Source organism: Psittacula echo (assembly GCF_963264785.1).
Source record: "Psittacula echo genome assembly, chromosome: Z".
NCBI classification, from domain to species: Eukaryota; Metazoa; Chordata; class Aves; order Psittaciformes; family Psittacidae; genus Psittacula; species Psittacula echo.
The window spans coordinates 26,365,574-26,386,580 of NC_137742.1; the positions used below are offsets into that span (position 1 = coordinate 26,365,574).

The 21,007-nt window shown below is 37.6% G+C and overlaps 1 pseudogene across 1 annotated transcript; it reads left to right on the forward strand.

The window, feature by feature from the left end:
• The first annotated feature begins 1,122 nt into the window (after positions 1-1,122).
• Positions 1,123-20,816, forward strand: LOC308232206 (N-acetylglucosamine-6-sulfatase pseudogene; annotated as a pseudogene). Its single transcript has 3 exons — positions 1,123-1,217; positions 19,740-20,557; positions 20,689-20,816. The product of its transcript is annotated as an N-acetylglucosamine-6-sulfatase pseudogene (transcript).
• The last annotated feature ends 191 nt before the right edge of the window (positions 20,817-21,007 follow it).

Consider the following 21,007-nt stretch of genomic DNA (forward strand, 5'->3'; position numbering starts at 1 on the left):
TGAATCTGAAACAATTATTATTTTGGAATTCCAGCCAGGAAGAAATAGATAATTTATAGCTCTGTGTGTGACCTGTGCCTTTCCCTTCTGATTTCAAATACAGTTGTCACATAGTAGAATATATACTGCTTTAAATTATCATATACATTATATAACTTTTTCAAATACAATGTATATCATATAATATCAATATAGAAATTCCTTGCATGAGATCTAAAATTAAAAACAGCTGGTCTGAGACAGAAAGAAATGATAGTTTGAATCTCATATGATCTATATTTATGTATCGTGTCAATTTTCACTTTTTCCAAAGTATTATCATACTATTTCCATTCAAAACAATAAGAACTGTTTGGTTAATGCCTAATACAAGCTAGAAAAGTTTGAAAGTTTTAAAATACATTTACACAACACAATACAGAAAGAGAAATATCTCTCCACTATTTGCTAAATGCCTACTTTCATTCCTTCTAAGTTAAATCCAATTCCTTCTAAGTTGAATATCATGTATTGGAAATATTAAAGCTGTTAGGCGTAAAATGGTGAAGAAAAAACAACCATCCAACCATCCAATGTAGGCTGTCAAAAAACAGCCAGCCAACCAAAACAACACATAAACCTTCATATTTTGCATTGATGTAATTCATTAAATACAGTATATGTGATTAATTCTATCAGGAAGTCTGGTTGGCACATCTCATATTGGCCAACAGAAATAACATGTCACTGAACTAGTACATCAGTTGTGGAACAACTGAAAGATAGCACTTTCATATACTTTTCTGATCTGTAACAGCATCCATTAAGTACTGCCTGCTACAGTAAGCATATAAGAGAAGAATTATGTTGCAGGTACAGGTAAGTGTATATACTGAATACCTACACATTTGAAAGGCCTTTCTACTTAGCTGACAAAACTTTGGTCTGCCAAGCTGGAAATATGGTGTCTAACATCACCTTTTCTTGGAATGTTTCCTTGCAAGTTTACTGCTTTTTATCTGTAGAATGAAGGCCTGTTAGTACTTTCTAGAAGACATACAAAGAGGACAAATCATTAGAGATCATCATTAGCAGTGATGCTAGACCTCATGGCTCTCACTATTGTACTTCTGTTCCATAGCTATGGGCAAGTTAAAAGAATTTGCAGGCGCTGACCACAAAAACTCCCGAGTCTGGATAACCATGCAGCAAAGAAGACCTCATGAAGAGGTGATCTGGTGAGTGTAGAAGGCAGCTCTGTAGTTTTCTCAGCCTGACTTCTCACCAGCTTGATTCTCACAAGCAAGCTCTGATTCCCACGAGGCTTCGTTTGGAAAGTTGTCCCATTTTCAGATTATTTTAAAATGTTGACAGAATATTGTGAAGTGTTGGCAAAAAGAGGTCAAACCAAAGCTGGTTAATAAGAAACCTATTTCTAAGCCTAATGAGCAAGGCAATATTAATTGGAAGAGTTCTGGCTACCTTTTTTAAGTCCAAGATCAAACGCATTTCAAAACAGCCAACTGAAAAAGTTACTGTTTTCCTAATTTGAATGGAGAGTTATAAATAAATAAAAGAACACAGTGAAACAAAGTTTTCAAAGATGTCATAAATGTTAGGAAGAGATAAGGAATTACTGAGACTTTCTCCACTGTATCAGGTAATGTCTTGTGTAAATGAAACCATATGTTGCGTGTAACTTATTATTTTTTGAAGCAGAATTATTATATGGAGTACTTATTTCATGGTCTGAGTAATAAAACTTTTTTCTACTTGACAGGAAGGAAGAAAGGCACTCTATAATAATAATAAAAAGCCAATTCATGCTGAAATGGACAGATGAGAGTAATTGGTTAAAGGACATCTTTTCTGAGGAACACACCTAAACGTCTATCTCAGTTCTTACATAGCTCGTTCTACAACATCTGGCATGCATTAGAGGTCTGGCCTCTGTACTTTTTTTTTGCGTGGCAAAGTACTGGTAGCAGGAATGCTAAAGGGGTGGCTTCTGTGAGAAGCTGGTAGAAGCTTCGCCTATGTCCGACAGAGCCAGCACCAGCCAGCTCCAGGGTAGACCCACCACTGGCCAAGGCTCAGCCCATCAGTGACAGTGGTAGTGCCTCTGGGATAACGTGTATGAGAAGGAGAAAAAACTGCTGCACCACAGCAGCTGGGACAAAGGAGAGACAATATATGAGAATAGCAAGTGTACAGACACTAGGGTCAGTGAAAATGGATGTAAAGAGATTCCCCTGCAGCCTGTGATGCAGACCATGGTGAGGCTGGCTGTGCCCCTGCAGCACATGGAGTTCCATGGAGGAGCAGATCTCCACCTACAGCCCGTGGAAGACCCCACACTGGAGCAGGGGGATGCCCAAAGGAGGCTGTGACCCCATAGGAAGCACACACTGGATCAGGCTCCTGGCAGGGCTTGCAGTCCTGTGGATAGCAGAGCCCAGGCTGGAGGTTTGCTGCAGGACTGGTGATGCTGTGGGGGTCCCATGCCAGAGCAGTCTGTTCCTGAAGGACTCCACCCATGGAAGGGAGCCACACTGGAGCAGTTCATGAAGAAGGGAAGGACTCACATTGGAGAAGTTCATGGAGGACTCCCTCCCATGGAGGTACCCCACACTGGAGGAGAGAAAGAGCGTAAGGAGGAAGCAGCAAAGACACTGTGTGATAAACTGACTGCAACCTCCATTCCCCATCTGCCTGTGACTGAGAGGGAGAAGGTAGAGAACATCAGGAGTGTCTTGAGTTGAGCCCAGGAGGAAAGGGGGGGGGGGGGGGGGGGGCAGGTGTTTCAAGATTTGGTTTTATTTGTCATTGTCATAGTCTGATTTGATTGGTAATAAATAAAACTAATTTCCCCAAGTCAAGTCTGTTTTGCGGATGATGGTAGTTGGTGAGTGATGTCTTCCTGTCCTTATCTCAACTCATCATGAGTCTTTCATCGTATTTTCTCACCTTGTCCAGCTGAGGAGGGGGAGTGATAGAGTGACTTTGGTGGGAGCCTAGTGTCCAGACAGGGTCAGCTCACCGCAAAACAAGATCCTCCTCTGTCTTCAGTGACAGACTGGAATAATTCAGCTTGACTTTTTAAAACATTCGGTTAATACTGCACTAAAATGGTGCAACATTAAGTTATGTATTCAGCAATATTTCCTCCAGACCACTTAAAAAAAAATTAAGCTACTACTTCTGACATTGATTGATAAAGGAAAAAAAGACTAAGACAACATATTTATAAGTGAAAATACAATAATCCCAGCATAAGTGGTTAAAGCTGAATTACACACTTTATGCCTAACTGAAACATCCTTTATTTGTATAAATACTCAACTAAGACAGGAGAACTACTGAAGCGATAAAGTACTCATAGGAAAACAAGTCAGACCCTCAGTCTGAACCTTTAGCCATCTAGAAGAGAAAAGGAAATTGCAATGCCAAACACTTTTCTGTATTTTAAGAAAGGCAGATTAGGCAACAACATACATTAAAATCTAACGTAGAACCATGACATAGCCCATGAGTAAACAATCTTTTTTGTTAGTTTATCCATTCTTCTAGAATGGAGAAAGCAAGTTTTTTTTCAATGACAAATTTTCATCAGTTAAATTAAAAAAACAGTCATATCAGTAGTCATTATGTTTTAAATATTACTAAGTATTACTAAATAATTCTTAGCATTACTAAAAGAATATTTTAAGAGAATAAATGCACTAACCAATTAAAAAGTTAAAGTTATACATGAAGAATAAACTTTAAATTATACTGCTTTACAAATTTAAACATTAAGAGAAAATGTGTAAATGCAAACCAGTCAAAACAGCATATTTTAAACATCAGTGGTCTTTTTGTCATATACAAGTTATTATACCACTGTGAGGTACCAAGGAAGCAAACTGATGAACACCTGAATATAAAAGACAATTGTTTGGGTTGAATTAAATTTCAAGAGCAAAATAAATATACAAATTTTATTCTTTATTGAAATAAAGAATCTATATTCAATATAAATAATTTCCCATTCCACCTGCTCTAAACAGAGAAGATTCTGTACAAAGAATCTCAAGAGTATTAGAAAAACAAACTTAGTATCCCCTTTTGAAATTTGAAGAGTCTGGTTTTGGATTGTATCTTCATCTATGTTAGTGCAGAATAACTTCTGAAAATAACAGAATTTGTGAGAATGCCCCTGTATACTGATCTGTTGGTAGAAAAGTAGAAAAGTAGAAAAGAGTTTCAATTTTGTTTTACTATCCAGATAGTGCAGAAATGTTTGTACATGTTTCATTTAACTTCTACTGCTGCTTGGCAGTGAAAGTCTTTGGAATCATTAAATTATATTATTGGCATTTTTTGGGGGGTACTAAAAATATGAAGTACAAGAGTGCTTTAGAGGAATTGTCTCTCCCCTAGAATTCTTTGGTTCGTGTTTTTAAGACTTTGGGTGAATTAGGTATTGGTTTGACAAAAGTTTAGTAATTAAGATCTATATTACTGTGGGTTATTATTTATGTTAATATTTAACTCTTATCTCTGCTCCAGAGCAAAAGTTTGCCTTAAAACCAATCAGCTTTAAATAATAACAGCAGAGGGGTTTTAACATCTAACTTTATATCTTGCAGGTAACACTTTTATTACAGTCTAAAGCTTTTCTGTTACAACCATGAGAGACTGAAAACATAAAGTTGGATATTCCCAGATCCCCATTTTCACCTAGGAATTGAGGTTATTTTAGTTCATATTAAATTCTAATTTCTGTTGCTTCATATCTCACCCTATTTTCATGCCACTTCTTCAACTAAATAACTCTTTAGAAAGTTCTATGTTTCTGGATATTACTTATGTACTTAGAACAACAAAACCTGGTACAAATCAGGTGGCTCCTGAACATGAAATGAAAATGAAACAACGAAAGATACAGCATCGAATAGTAATTACCATAAATGGCTAAACAGAAAATCACTGAAATGAGTATCTCATCACTCATTTTGACTCGTCTGCCTTGTTTAGATGGAGATGTCTCACAGCTTTGCTGTAATTTAGCCTTAATAACATCTCTGTTAAATAGATGCCCATTGAACAGACAAGCATTACTTAAATAATCACACTTCAGTAGTGAATTAACTTTCTTCTGTGCAGTTAAGTAGCTGTCCGTCACATTCATCAGCTTACTAAATTGCCTTTCATTATCTTCATTATTACATGTTAGCCACCCACATTAATTGCTCAGGCAGACCATACAGTAACTACTTTCCAGGACTAGGGTTGAGCCTTTTACATGCAGTAGCTGACAATACTGGAGGGGAGGGAGAAGATAGTGATAACTACTCAAAAATCTGAGGGTAAGGGAACTTCTAGTGTTATGAAGGTCAAAGGTATTTACTTGGTTAGTACATTAATAAAATATTAGGTTATTAAAATAGTGATTTGTATTATACACCTACTTTACTCATCTTGCTATAGGTCTACAAGCTCCATGTTCAGTTTGAGATTTAAGTCACTTTCAGATTAATTTTATTTTGAAGTATTTGTTTTGAGATGAAGAACAAGGGAGAATAGGACAAAAAGCATATGATGGTTTCTTCAAATTCTTCTGTCACTTTGCTAAATGTGTGTTTTCTAAAACCTGAAAATCACAGAATCACAGTTGTCAAAGGTTAGGTATAATCATGAGTTCATTGATTTAAATCTTCCATGTAACATGGCCTGTAAAACTTTGTCAATCCATGCTTGAGCCAAACAAGTGGAGTCTGTTGAAGGAAATAAACATTTAGTACTCATGTGAATATGTTTGTTTGGGTTTTTTTCAATGACTTTACCTCTTATGGATAAGCAGCTTATTTTCTATTTTTATAGCTTTAATTTCAAATAATTTCTACTGCACTTACCTTCTATCACTTCATTCTTTGTTAACCTGTATTCTATCCCTATGAGATACAAGTACATCCTAATACAGTCATCTTTCACCTTTCTTATGATAAACCAGTCAAACTGAAGTTACAAGTTTCTGTAAGACTTTTTTTCAAGTTGTGAATTTTTTTTTTCAAAAGATTTTTCAGTCTCTTTCATACCCTTTCTTGTTAATATTTTTTTATAATGATAGCAGAACTGAAAATTACAGTCTCGTAATTACCACTAATTCTTTTAACTATCTGCTTGGAACAGAGACTGGGGCTTCACAGAACTTACCATTTTCATACTCGTTCTCTAATAAATTATTTGCCTTTTCTGTTCTATGTTTTCCCTTGGTCATGGGACTAGAATGCTTTCCAGTAAATTTACATGCCTTTCTTCCTTGTGTTTGCAAGGTTCCTCAATTCTACAATGACTTGCATATTCCAACAAGTCTTCAAACATATAGTCAAAAACATATCATGAGCAGAAACTTGCCTTACAGCTCCAAAACCTTGCCCAGATTTTCAATTTCTTCTTGGATGGGATTCATTTTACTAAACAAGCCTGTCTTTCACAACGTGTCCCTCCACATCTGATTTGCTTATTGAGGACACTGTTTATAGTTAATAGCAAAAAAAGTAAACATAGAAATAGGGAGTGTCAAGCACAGATGTCTATTTTAGAATAAAATTCTTTGTTCTACAGTAATAAATCCTACTCCTTGTGGTTTTGTTCCATCATAAGGGTCACTGATACCTTTGCTTTCTCTGCCATTCTTCCTAATATGAAAAAATTGCTAGGTGATGATTGCTAGCCTTTTTCTAGAACAGTTTACAAATCCTCTGGGATAGCAACAAAATCTGCAAATCTGCCTTAATTTTATGAATAATATGTCTCTTCAATTTTTGTGTCCTTTTGCTGTGCTAAGGCCTGTTCCATAACCACTAAATGCAAAATGACTGCTGTCTTAGGAATAGCTTTTCTTTTTAATATTTTGTTATTTGGTAGCTGTCTGATTTGTTGCAAAAGTGTTTCTAAAAGCATTATCACTTGGCACACGCTTCCGTGCATTGAGTATCTTTCTGGAGGATATTTTCAATTGGGCAGTGTATTTCCAGAAGTTTAGCCAGGATGAGCAAAGAGTATCTGTTTGCATCGTCTCTTGCTATTCAAATACAAGCATAATCAGTGAAAGCATTCATGTATTTTTAATTTCTGAATTATATGGTGCCTACTGTTTTTCAATATTTGCATTAGAGAGACTCTAAGTTAGGGTGGTAGAAGTAGCAATATTCTCCTTATTAAATAGAAAAATATTTTTCCAAAGCTAGCTTTTGTTCACAAAGATTAATCATTGTTATTACATGCATTTATATGAAGCAAATGAATACAGTATCTCTGGTGATTTGAGAAAGAAAAGAGAAATTAAAATAAGAAACAAAGAAATTATTTACCACGGAATATGCATAATAGAATTTGTGAGAACTGCAAGCTGTCCTGTTCCTGCTATGTGGATAATTAAAGAAGAAGAAGAAGAACTGTTGATAGTGCACTTGGGTCTTGAGTAAGCCAGGGTGTGTTTGGGTGCAAGGTCATCCTGGGAAGCAGCCTGGGGAGTGATTGTTTATAGAATGGAATTTATAGTGACTGAAAACAGTCACTGGGAATGATGTAGCTGCTGTTTGGCTTCATGGCTTGGACTCGTATCTGTATGCTATATATTACCATGCTTGAGTGAATGAAGTAGAACTAGCTGTGAAAGCAGTGTGTGTGTGTGTGTGTGTGTGTGTGTGTGTGTGTGTGTGTGTGTTTAGCCTCTTCATTTATGGACATCACAAATGGTGCTCCACGTGAGGCACTAAACTGCTCGACATTGCCGTGTCTGAGCGATCCGAAGGGGAATTTCTGGTACTGCCATTCGCCTGTTAAAGGTTAGTAATACCTGTTGAACAGGGAATTATGGGATTGTGTTAGAAAAATGGGACAAGTAGAATCAGCCGCACAGAAATTATGTTTGAGAGATTCACAGCAAATTTTTAAATCCTCTGGTATCATTTGTCTGAAAAGGAAGTAATGAATCTTTTGTTATGGGTGAAAACAAATTGCAACTGGTTTCCAGCAACAGGGTCATTTCATGCTCGGATATGGGAGAGAGTGGGAGCACATTTACAGACTCAAAATCACCTTGGTATGGAGGTTCGGGCTGATTTAATAGTAATACGGCGTTACGGCGTTTTATCTATTCTGCATTACATAATTTACAACCTGCTGAGGATATAATTCAGGAATATGATAAAACAAATGAGCAAAATACTGACAATTTGAAAGAGCAAGGACAGAAGGATGAAGATGTCTTTTCTGAGAAGGCTGATGATCCTTTTGATCCTGGATCTGTAGATTCAGAAAAGGAGCCAAATTTATACCCTTCTATGATGTCATTAAATGCATTCACATTGAACATTCCTCATGCTTCTCAACCTACTGCACCTCCCTTAATTGATCTTGATAAAGAACTGCTTGGGCAGGTGTTCGTTAACCAGAAAGCTACTACAGATGGGCAGGGAGAACAACAACCAGTACATGAAAGTATTCCGCACTCAGTATTTAAGGAATTGAAAAAATCAGTGATGGAAAATGGAATTCAAAGTCCTTATACATTAGGTCTGCTAGAAGGGATGGCTAGTACTGGATCTATGGTGCCATGGGATTGGGAAACTTTAATATGAACAATTTTGACACCTGCTCAATACTCAGTGTGGAGATTGGAATATAATAATTCAGTGGCTTTACAGGTATTATATAATGTTCAAAGAGGAATACCAATAGACGCTGATATGTTAACAGGATCTAGGCAGTGGTTGCAACCTCATGATCAAATTAATTTAAATCCTCTGGTACTCCAGCAAGCCACTTGTATGGCTGGAAGCAAGTACCTGAATCAGGAAAAAAACCTACTTCTTTCGCAACTGTTTGCCAAGGGTCTCAGGAACCCTATGTGTCTTTTATAGACCGATTAAACAATGCTATACAAAGGCAGATTGACAATCCTGAGTCTGCTCCTGTGCTTTTATTCCAGCTAGCATATGAAAATGCAAACGGAGATTGCAAAGCTGCTTTAGCCCCAGTCAGGGAAAAATTTACAGACATTGCTGAGTTTATTAAAACATGTCAGGATATCGGTACTGAGACTCAGCAGGCTTCTGTATTGCCTGACACATTATTGAAACTTAGTATGTGTCAGCAAAAATGTTTCAACTGTGGACAGGATGGACATATTACTAAAATGTGTACCCAAAAGAAACAAAAGCGGAGAGAAAAAAAGCCATCTGAACTCTGTCCCAGATGCAATAAAGGATATCACTGGAGCAATCAGTGTAAATCTAAATTTGATAGGGATGGAAATCCTTTGTTGGGAAACTCCAGGGGGGAAACGGCAAAACCCAGTACCCCTCAAAACACCAGTGTTTTTGCAGCAAATGCCCCATCTCTGATCTTGCAGCTGCCACAACAGGCAGCGCCGGACTGTATTGGGCAACAAGCACCAACATCGAATTAGATTGCTCCACTGTTAAAGCTATAGCTACCAATGTTTGGGGACCTTTACCAAACTGATTTATGGGTCTTTTGTTAGGATGCTCAAGTACAACTCTCTGTATTGCACCAGATGGTGCAGTAGCTGATTTTCAACCATATAACTGCCAGTTTCTATGAATCTGTGGGGGTGAGATTTGCAAACACAATGGAATTTGTTACTTACCACAGATGGGGCAAATTTATCCTAACAGTTGCTGATCTGAAGCCCCTGCTCAGACTTTCATGGTTAACAGAAAAACCAGTTTGGGTTGATCAGTAGCCTTTAAAAGAGGAAAAATCGGAGCAAGCAGATTTATTGGTTGAAAAGCAACTGAAAGCAGGACATGTTGTTCCATCTACTAGTCCCTGGAACACACCCATTTTTGTAATCCCAAAGAAATCAGGAAAAGGGTGACTTTTGCAAGATCTGCGTGCAATTAATAATGTAATACAACCCATAGGGGCTTTACAATCAGGTCTGCCTAATCCTCCTATGATTCCAGCTGACTGGTTTCTTGGCATTATCGATTTGAAGGACTGTTTTTTTACAATTCCTTTGCATCCTGCAGATTGTGATAATTTTGCTTTTTCTGTGCCTTCAGTCAACTGTGCTGCTTCCATGCAAAGATATCAATGGACTGTTTTGCCATGAGGAATGATGAACAGTCCAGAAATCTGTCAGCTAGTAGTTTCCACAGCTATATCACCAACTAGGAGAGCATTTCCTGAACTGATAATTTATCATTATATGGATGACATTTTGGTCTGCGCAGAGATGGAACAATATTTAGAAACAACTGTTAATCATTTAACACAAAATTTATGTTGTTTTGGACTACAAATTGCCCAGGAAAAAATACAAAGAATGCCACCCTGGAAATATTTGGGGTGGGTGATAACTGAAAGAACAGTAAAGCCTCAGAAGTTAAAACCAACAAACAAAATCACAAATTTGAATGATTTACAGAAGCTCTTAGGTACTATTATTTGGGTGCGTCATATGTTGCTTATTACTAATGCCGACCTTGATCCAGTCTTTGATTTATTACGAGGGGACTCAGACTTGAATTCTCCTCATCAGCTTATCTCTAAAGCTACTGACGCTTTGAATATAGTGTCTCGAAAAACTGGGACATTACAGGCAGATAGAGTGCATTTACAGTTGCTGATTTCTCTGCTCATTGTTAATACATAGCAAAGGCCATTAGGAGTTATATGTCAAATCAAAAGTCACTCTGTTTACTTTTTGGAATGGGGTTTTTTACCACATACCCGGAGAAAGACTGTGACAGAACCATTAGATATGATTGTTGATTTAATCGCCAAAGGCTATAAGAGGGTTCGACATTTACCAGGCAATGACGCTGCAGAATTGTGTTTACCATTAACTGTAACAGACTTTCAGGTCCTTTTTGCTCAGTCTGTGTCTTTCCAAATAGTGCTATCAGACTTAATAGAAAACTTTTTTTATGGTACTCCGAAACATAAATTGCTAAGGGCTTTGTCAGATTTTGACCTACAGAGCGATTTGTAGTTCAAACACAACCCATTCAGGATGCTAAAACCATTTTTGTTGATGGCTCTGGAAAAACTGACAAAGCCGCTGTAGTTTGGTTTGAAAATGATTCCTGGCAATCCTTTGTTATACATGTGGATGGCTCTACGCAGCTTGTTGAAATTGCTGCAGTCTTACATGGGCTACAGTTGTTCCCTGCAGAATCCTTAAACATTGTTTGTGACTCAGAATATGTTGCTCAATTGTTAACACGCCTCCTTTTAGTGTGTTACAAGAAATCGATAATCTTGCACTTTTTGACATTTTGCTGAATCTAAAACATTGTTTGGAAACGAGGAATTACTCTGTTTTTATTGGACGTATTAGATCACATTCCAGCCTGCCTGGCCCTTTAACTGTGGGTAATGACATAGCAGACTCCTTGACTGTTAACACTGTGCAGTTCACTTCTGCAGCCGCTTCATGTTCCTTTTTTCATCAGAGTGCCTCTGCTTTAAAGAAATACTTTAACCTGTCTTCTTCTCAAGCAAAGCAAATTGTCAGGTCTTGCCCTGACTGTCAGTCAACAGCTCAATCCTCATTTGCCACGGGTGTAAATCCTCGTGGCTTAAAGGGGAATGAGATTTGGCAAACAGATGTTACATACATTGCTTCCTTTGGTGCCTTTGAATATGTGCATGTGTCTTTTGACACATTTTCACATATGATTTGAGCTTCTGCCCATAAAGGAGAGAAGGCCTGTGATGTTATCTGACATTTAACGCATGCATTTGCTACCTTAGGAGTTCCTTCCCACTTGAAAATGGATAACGGCCCTGCATGTAATTCATTAGCATTATCATGATTTTTACAGCAGGTGTCACACCTGTCACTGGTATTCCTCACTCCCCTCCAGGCCAGGGGATTGTGGAACGAACTCATGCTGTTCTGAAATCCATGCTACAAAAACAAAAAAGACGGAATATGGTCTCTCAAGAACAATTAGACAATGTCATCTACACATTGAATTTTTTGAATTGCACTCAATCTTCCATGAATATTCCTGTCACTGCAGTACAACATTTTAGCTCTGACAGTCCACCTTTTGAACGTTCTAAAGTATGGTATCATGATCCTTTGGGCCTGCAGAAATAGGAAGGGCCAGTGGAACTGATAACCTGGGGGAAGGGGTATGTTTGTGTCCTCCTACCTACAGGTCTATGGTGTCTGCCTGCAAAGTTTGTCAAGCCTTGCATGAGCTGGACAGACAAGTTGAAGAACCCAATCCCTCAGATGCAGCAGCTGACCTTGAAGATCCCAAGCAGAATGAGACAGAGGAAGAGAAAAAGGCATGATTTGTAAAACATCACTTGGGGGCAGCTGAAAAGTCTCTATAACCAGACCGTGTTTAATGACTCGAATATGTGTGCTTGCTTAGAGGCTGTGATTTTGCATATAAACCACCTGTATTTACTAGCCAGTTGCTAATAAGAAACTACACCATGTATTGTAGTATATCTCCAACCCTTGTTGGTATGGATTTGTCACTTGTAAAAGAGATGTTAGAGCATGAAAATTTGCAGCAGCTGCTAGAAAATGCTAAGGCAGAAGCTAGAAAAATCCTAATAACTGTACATCATGATGGTAGTGTGTTAAAAGGGTGGGAGAACTCCACTGGCAAGAAATTTCTTTGGCTGGTCCTTCACTGCCACGAGCATCTTCAAAGTGCTGCTGTACCCTGTAGTAGTTATTCTGCTAATGTAAATTTTTTGTGTGCTTTGCCATGATAGCGGACTTCTTACTGGATGAGGAAGGTGAAACTCTGCTTTGACAGCGAGGTGCAAGGACTAAGGCTGGCCAAATGCCTCCTACCACAGTCAAGGGCAAGACTGGGTTGGCCTCTGCATTTGCCACCTAGCAGGATCTTTAGCTCCACTTTTGGCTGCAACCCAACAGGCGTTGAGCAGTGGGGACACATGCCATGCCAGACCTTGATGTGAGGGATAGCCTCCTCTGTTATAAGAGGGCCATCCAGGAGGGAAGGGCAGGCCAACCAGCCTGCAGTTGGCATGAGATATGATCAAGTTCAAATCCCCTTCTCAAGCAGGGTCACCTAAAGCAGGTTTCATCACTCTCACAGTAAAAAAAAAGCAAAAGTTAGCATAAGTAACTATTATAAGTAATAATAATATTATAAGTAACTATTGTATTCGAACTTTCTATCTTTAAATGCTAATGTCAAGAAACTGCTCTTGTGTGATTTAAGACTCCTCAAGCAGAGGAGAGGATAAGGAAAGCCAAGGACTGTGGTTTTTGAAGTAACAGCATCTATCTCCAGGTTCCCAAGACTCCCAGTACGTCTGGCCAACGCATTGGTGAGATCTTGTCTTTGGAGCCTGGACATCACCGCTTTGCTTTGCTTTTCCTCCATGTCATCTACAGACTTGTTGCTAACTTGTGAAGAACAGAAGCTAAAGTATCATGCAAAACAAAAAAAAGGGGGAGATGTGGGAGCTGCAAGCCATCCTGTTCCTGCTGTGTGGATAATTAAAGAAGAAGAGTTGCTGATGGTGCACCTGGGTCTTGAGTAAGCCAGGGTCATCCTGGGAAGCAGCCTGGGGAGTGATTGTTTACAGAATTGAATTTATAGTGACTGAAAACAGTCACTGGGAATGATGTAGCTGCTGTTTGGCTTCATGGCTCGGACCCGTATCTGTATGCTATATATTACCATGCTTGAGTGAATAAAGTAGAACTAGTTGTGAAAGCAGTGTGTGTGTGTGTGTGTGTGTGTGTTTAGCCTCTTTCTTTACAGATACCACAGAATTATTCAATTGAGTAAGAAGAGCAAAATATCCTCCTATTTCTCCTTTTAGGCAACAGCCTAAATGGGATCCTGCCACTTATTGAACTGGGTATGATTAGTTGTAAAAGGCTGGACAATGGGATTTAAATTTCACCTTTTTTAAGTAGGACAAAATTATGCTTAGGCACAATTTGGCAGAACTGAATTGCAGAATGGCAGTCCTGGAAGCGCAGCACTGAGCTTCATCCTCCAAGAAACACATCTGAAAATCACAGTCCCAGTACAGAATACTTTTTTTTTGAAATAGAAGTCTATGCATATTCTATAACTTGGTGTATAAAAGGGATCAGATGAGGAAACACAGGTTCTTTCTGGAACTGACTTATTCTAAAATTGTCTAACTCATGTATATGGTACTGTGGCCACACTGGTAGGATTATATTGTTGAACAATGACTGGGATACACCTATATGATAATTACTCTGGAGGGGAGGAAGGACAATAGCTTAAATGGAGCCAACAACCACCAACCCCCCCCCCCCCCCAACCAAAAAAATTACAGCTCATCTTAATTAAACTAATAAGTAGGTAGAAGGCCATATCAACTCTTCATTTAATGATAAAAAGACTAACTGGAGCCATATAAGTAATTATTTTAATTCAACATCTGAGTCTACATGGTGCTAAAATAGCAATATATATGAGGAATTAGTTTTATTAAGTTTTCACAACTGTATGCATAGTCACTGAAGAGCTACTGTTAAAAATACTCCACTATTAGCTTGTATTTTCACTGTTAATATCTTCCATTAAACCTTCATTTAATGAGATTAAATTTCTGAAAAAATATAAATATATAAAAAGTATATAGATATAAATATTTTTATATTTTTATATTTATTATATTTATATTTATATACTTTTATAAATATATACTTATATATAATATAATACATAATATATAAAATATAATAATATAATATATTATAGAATTATATATAATATAAATATATAATATATTATAATATATTATATATAATATATTGTATATACTTTTTATAAATATATTTATATTTATTATATATTTATATTTTGTATTACAATATAAAAAGTAAGTTCCATACACTGTTATTGTAAAACATTAAAAACCGTGAAGTGCATAGCATTGAATAGCAGACACCTTATTTGAAAGTAGCAAATATTGCATTTGAGGTAATGATCACAATTCCTCATCCCATTATTTCCCACTGGTTCTGCAAGCTTCATTTTACCTTCTTGACTGGTACATTTTGGGTACTCAAACAAGAAATCCAATCCAGCTCAGAAGTTCCAAACTTACCTGATTTTGTAACTCTATTGTGTTTCTGTTTCCTGGTGAAACTTATGATATTTGGCATTTCTCCCATAAATATATTGTGACTATTTGTCTCACACAACCAACCACACATCACAGGCAAGTTTATGCATTCAGAAGCTAGTTTATATGCTCATAAGCTGTAGTTTATGTATTGGTCTATGTACTACTGTATTACGGTATATGACTCTGCTGCCCATTAGGGTGCTCTTGCTCTACGTAGTAGATCTGGAATGCCAGTTGCGCTCTGAGCCTTGTTACTAAAAAGGTGTCAAGCGGGTCAGGTTGTGAAGTCTAAAAAAAAAACCACTGCAAAACTGTTTTGTAGTTGATCTGTGATCACAGGAGCAGCCTACAACCTGAACCACATGCTGTAGGATTGCAGACATGCTGCCTCCTGGCTTCTCACTGCCTGGGTGACAGGATAGAGTCTGTGGTGTCTGCATGGGACAGCCATTTTTGACAGGTAAGAAAGGTGGTTGATTTAAAGTCACATTCAACTCCTGCAGGCTGGACTGTTTTTCCTTAGTACAGACTTTCGTCTACCCAGTCTTTAATCAGTCTTTGTCGACAGAAGTTTCTAGAAACACCCCAAATCAGTGACAGCACTTCACTGTGAAAGCCTGTCTCCTTCTGTTCTTTCTGCTTAAATTAATGAATTATTAAAATTGCATTAATAGATTCTATTTTTATTGTTCATCTTAAGAGTTTCTTAAGAAAGAAGTGAATTTGGAAGTACAAAACTGCATTAGCTGGGGGTTTTTTTCCAGTTATTTTTCTACAACTGATTTCATATTTATGAGAAAATTTGATTCTTTTATGTGGAAAATGCTTTATGTGTGTAAAGAAAGTTATAAAATTAACATTACCTAAATACCTAGTATTATATGTAATGAAAATTTTCAAGTAAAACCCCTGAACTAATGCTGTCTTCCTCACACAGGATTTGCATTTTATTACAAACTCTCTTCATGCTCTTACTGATGTGAGATAGTAGGATAAAATTTCTAAGAGTATTGTCAAACACACTACTTCAATCCTTCTTCACTTTCAAGTGTAACAGCGTGAACACCTGCTGGAATACAGTGGATGACTGACAAGCCAATGAATGGTATAAGGAGCAAAAAAAGGCTAATTTTATTTTGTTTGGTACTTTGCAGTGTGTGAGACTGCAATTAAAGAGCATCTGCTGTTTCAGGGATTATGTACTTACACCATCAAACCTGTGAGCAAAACTGAACTGGTACCATTCAGTCTGAAGACACCTGAAGAAAGTGAGTATAGTAGATACAGGAATCTACATTGGTCAGTTTTCACAGTGAACATGAAGTAACTGCATAAACTGATGCTCTAAATATTGGAAGACTCCATCACAGAAAAGTTAGGTTTATCACATAAATGAAACAGAACAAAGGAACTTATCCAGGAATTCCAGAAAATTAACAGCAATTAGTTACTTAAAATTTCAGATGCCTTTTAAGTAAATATTACTCTCCATACAATAACTTTTTACTGACAACACAAATATAACCTTAAAATAACATGTCAAAATGGAAGTTTGGAAAAAAAAATAGATGACTATATCCGTCATCTCAGGTGATAAAAAAACATGTAGAATGAAAAAGGTTAGTTTTTACATTGGATACTGTGAGTCTGTGTAACACATACCTGTGAAAAAGTATGCTGAAAACCTACACTACTGCCCTTGCAGAAACCAAAAAATCATGTTTAGGTAACTATTAGAATATTAAAATACAGATAATTTTTTAAACATAATAATCTGACTTAGGTCCATATGTAAAGCAGTGCTCATGTTTGCATATAAAAACCTTTCATGGTCCCTTTTAAAAAAATTGTCATTGATAATCCTTCTGCTAGGTAGCAGTTAACCAGGGAATGTGTGCGTGTCCCTACGGAAAACAAACAGGTAATGTGTTGCTTTTTCTCCTTTATATATACACATGGTTTCTCATAATATTGAAAATTTAAATATTTTAATAGACTCAAGTATTTCCTCCCTATGACTTCTTATTAAAAAAAAAAAAATAACCACATAATAGAAACGTAACAGTGTTTAAACTTAGTAGTGCTTAGTAGTGTCTGAGTGTACAGCTACTTTGGCTTTTAGTCATTCATTGCTTAGCTTGCAGAGAGCAAGAAACAACTCACAAAAAAGTCCCAACATGCGTAGAAAATTATTAGAATCAGTGCAGGGCAGGTGAGTGCCACTGACTCGTACTCTCCATCTTCTACAGAATTATAGTTTGTCTGGAGAACAAAACATTCACAAGACACTACATCCCCTCTGATGTCCTAAGATCCCCATAGCACAGTAGTTGATTATAAATTAATTCATGGCTACCCCATTCTCCACATTACATCTTTTCAATTAATCTTGCTTTTTGTAAATGTATTCCTACATAAGACCTAGAAGAGGGAACACAATTCCTGATCACTGCTTATCTTGGAGTGTAACAAGGAGTTGTTCAGTAATGTTGAGTATTTGCTGCAAGTTCCGTGTGAAAATATCTACCTCTCGTGTCCAAAGTTGGAACTACCACAGACAAGGCTAATTTTCATTAACCAATATAGAATAAAACTGCATATGAATTATTTCACTTCAACACCGATTCATACTAATAATATATCTTTTCATGCTGTAAACAGTATGTGAACCTATGGACAGCCCTTTTCTGTCTGTGAATTTACAAATCAGGGAACAGTCAGAGCTAGGGTCTCCCAGGAGACAAGGCTGGGAAATCAATCCAGTAAAAGAAATTTCAAAAGCACTGATTTCCAATGCAACTAAGTCAAATTATATGCCACAGCTAAGTTTACTTCAAAAATCTCAAGGTGACTTCATGTGGAAAAGGAAAAAAAACCCAAAACCAACCAACCAAACAAAACCCCTGATGAATATAAATTTTTATTTTTCTTCTTGGAAGCTTAGAATTTAAATTTACTTTGTATGGGTAGAAATGAGTAAATTATATAGAATCATAGAATGGTTAGCATTGGAAAGGACCTTGAGACCATCTAGTTCCAACCCCTCTGCCATTGGCACAGATTTCTCACACTAGACCAGTTTTAATCAAAGCCCCGTCCAACGTGGCCTTGAACACTGTCAGGGATAAAGCATTCACAACTTCCTTGTGCAATGTTACAGTGCCTCACCAACTTGTACCAGTGATTTGTTATCCTTAACCTACGTGTTGCGGAAAGAATGAAAGGTTTTCTACTGTGTATTCCTCCAACCCTTCTTCTAAAACTGTATTTTCTAGGTACTTTTATTTCCGATTTCCAATTTTCTGTTCCATGCAACTTCTATGCCACTTTTTCCTCTTACTGCTGTAGAAGAGATTTTCATGTACTACTTCCATGTCACAATCTCAATTACAAGAACATAAGAAAGCCCATACTTGGTCAGAAAAAGAGGTCACCTCTTAGTTTCCTTTCTCCAAAAGAGAGTAAGAGTAGGGCAAAAATACATGATACTTTTGAGAACTCCCCCATATTTTCTCAGTGTTTGGTATCAAATCTTCTCTGCTTTTCTGTCATATGGAAGTTGAGTACCATTCACACTATGAGAAAACAATATCCAGAAAGAAATGAAGAGTAGTACTGAAGAAAGCCCACAGTATGGGAAAAGGGATGTCCTTACACACCCAAACTATTCAGTTCCTATGTAGCTTAAAGCTTAAACCCATTGCTGTTTTGGAAAGCCTGAAAGGTCATCTCCATTTAGAAGTGTTTTGCTGGTGTACTCTGTTCTGGTGTTTGTAACTGCCTACCCCTTAAAATAAGAGTGCCTGAATTTAGACATTCAACTCATTAGCAAGTGCTTGCATAAAAGTAGTCTGCTTTTGAAGATACTAATTCTGCTTAAATTAATTTTTGCTGAAAAAGATGTAAGTCCTCATCTTTTTTTGAAAATGAAGCACTTAAGCAACTACATTAGTAAAGTGCAGATAAAAGGTGGAAACATGTCAGCCATCAGAAGAAGCAAGTCTGAATGGGAGCTTGAGTGAATATGGAAAGAGGACTTCTACGGCTCCAGATTTGCTGAAAAAGTGGCTGGGAAATTGTGCAGAAGGGAACTGCTTTTTGGTTTTGTCCCTCTGTTTACAGGGAATAGGACATTGTGTACAAAGCTGCATTGAAGAAATGCTTTTCTCAAACCAGAATGAAGGCTATTTAGTATCAAGGGTGAAATCTGTCATTCTTCCATTTTCCTCAGTGATCTCAAGCACACATCTAAGTGAACATGTGCATGGGTGGGGTAGTTCTCTCCAATGCTCAGGGTTATCTTCTGCCCCAGAAGCAAATCCCAGTACACAAAGCTCTGCTGAGGAGAACCAGATGTGGACAACCCTTGCCATTGCATAGGTGTGGTATTCCCTGTTATCCCAACTCCATTCCTCATCCCACTCCTGTATTCCCACTATCCGGACTACTGTGCCAGGTTTATCTGTGCAGCATACCCAGTTTTGCAGTTTCAGAATAGTTGACACTCCTTTTCAGTGTCCCTGTAGAGCTGCTCCTTTTGTATAACACTGGCCATTACTTTGACTTTGCTTATCCCATCAATTTCTTCTTCTAACAAAATAAGCATAAAAAACCTTGAACAGCAATTTTAATATTCATGTGAAGAACAAGCACTGGTTAATTCGACAAGCAAAGACTCCAATGAACTTTTCAATACAGTTTCTTGATGATGCTTATAGAAAGAGGTGGCAAACTCTCCTGTCAGTAGATGACCTGATAGAGAAGCTAGCGAAGAAACTGGAACTGAATGGAGAATTAGACAACACATACATCTTTTACACATCAGACAATGGCTTCCGCACTGCCAGTTTTCTTTGACAATAGACAAATAGCAGTTGTATGAGTTTGATATCAAAGTGCCATTGCTAGTTCGAGGACCAGGGATAAAACCAAATCAGACAAACAAGATGCTTGGTGCAAATATTGATTTGGGTCTCACTATTCTGGACATCCCAGGATATGATTTGAAAAATGGGCTTTCAAAGTTTGAAAAATTTGATGGGCTGTCACTGTTGCTGCTGCTAAGAGGACACAAAAATGAGACATGGAGATCAGACTTCTTGGTGGAGTACAATGGCGGTGATCCTACCTGTTCTTGCCTAGGACCTGGAGTCACACACTGCTTCCCAGACTGTCTGTGAAGATGCCTGTAACAACACGTATGCTTGTGTAAGGACACTGTTAACTTCCTGGGACCTGCAGCACTGTGAATTTGATGACAGGGAGGTGTCTGTGGAAGTGTATAACTTGGCTGCAGATCCACACCAGATCAATAACATTGCTAAAACAATTGAACAAGAAAATCCAGAAAAGATGAACTACTGAGTAATGATGCTGCAGTCCTGTTCAGGAGCAACGTGCCATATGCCAGCTGTCTTCAATTCTGGGTATACCCATACAGGTAAGAGCCGTATGACCCACAGCTCATGTTCAGCAATCATAGCAACACAGCCCAGTAACAAGCAACTATCAGTCCCTGATGAGCAACCAGTAAAAGGGGGTAATGGAAATGCAGCTGTCTTCTTTCACTAGCATTTAATGATTCAGTCAGTATTGATAAAGAAAAGGAAGAAATGCAGACATCAAAGGCCATAGAAGCTGAATTTTCTGATGTCAGCAGGACATACTGGCAAATCTTTAAAGATTTCATCAAAGTTTGAAAGGAAGCAGAGCTTTGCTCTTCTGCTAGTTGCTTGTCTGGTGTTTGAGTAATACTATCTCCAAAGACACTATTTCATTGCCAATGAACTTTTGTTAGAAAGCTTTTCTCCTTTGAGTTCAGTTATGGAACAAAGAGATATAGAAGGCAAATCAGGATTTTGCTCCTTCAGCACCATCATCATATTATTTC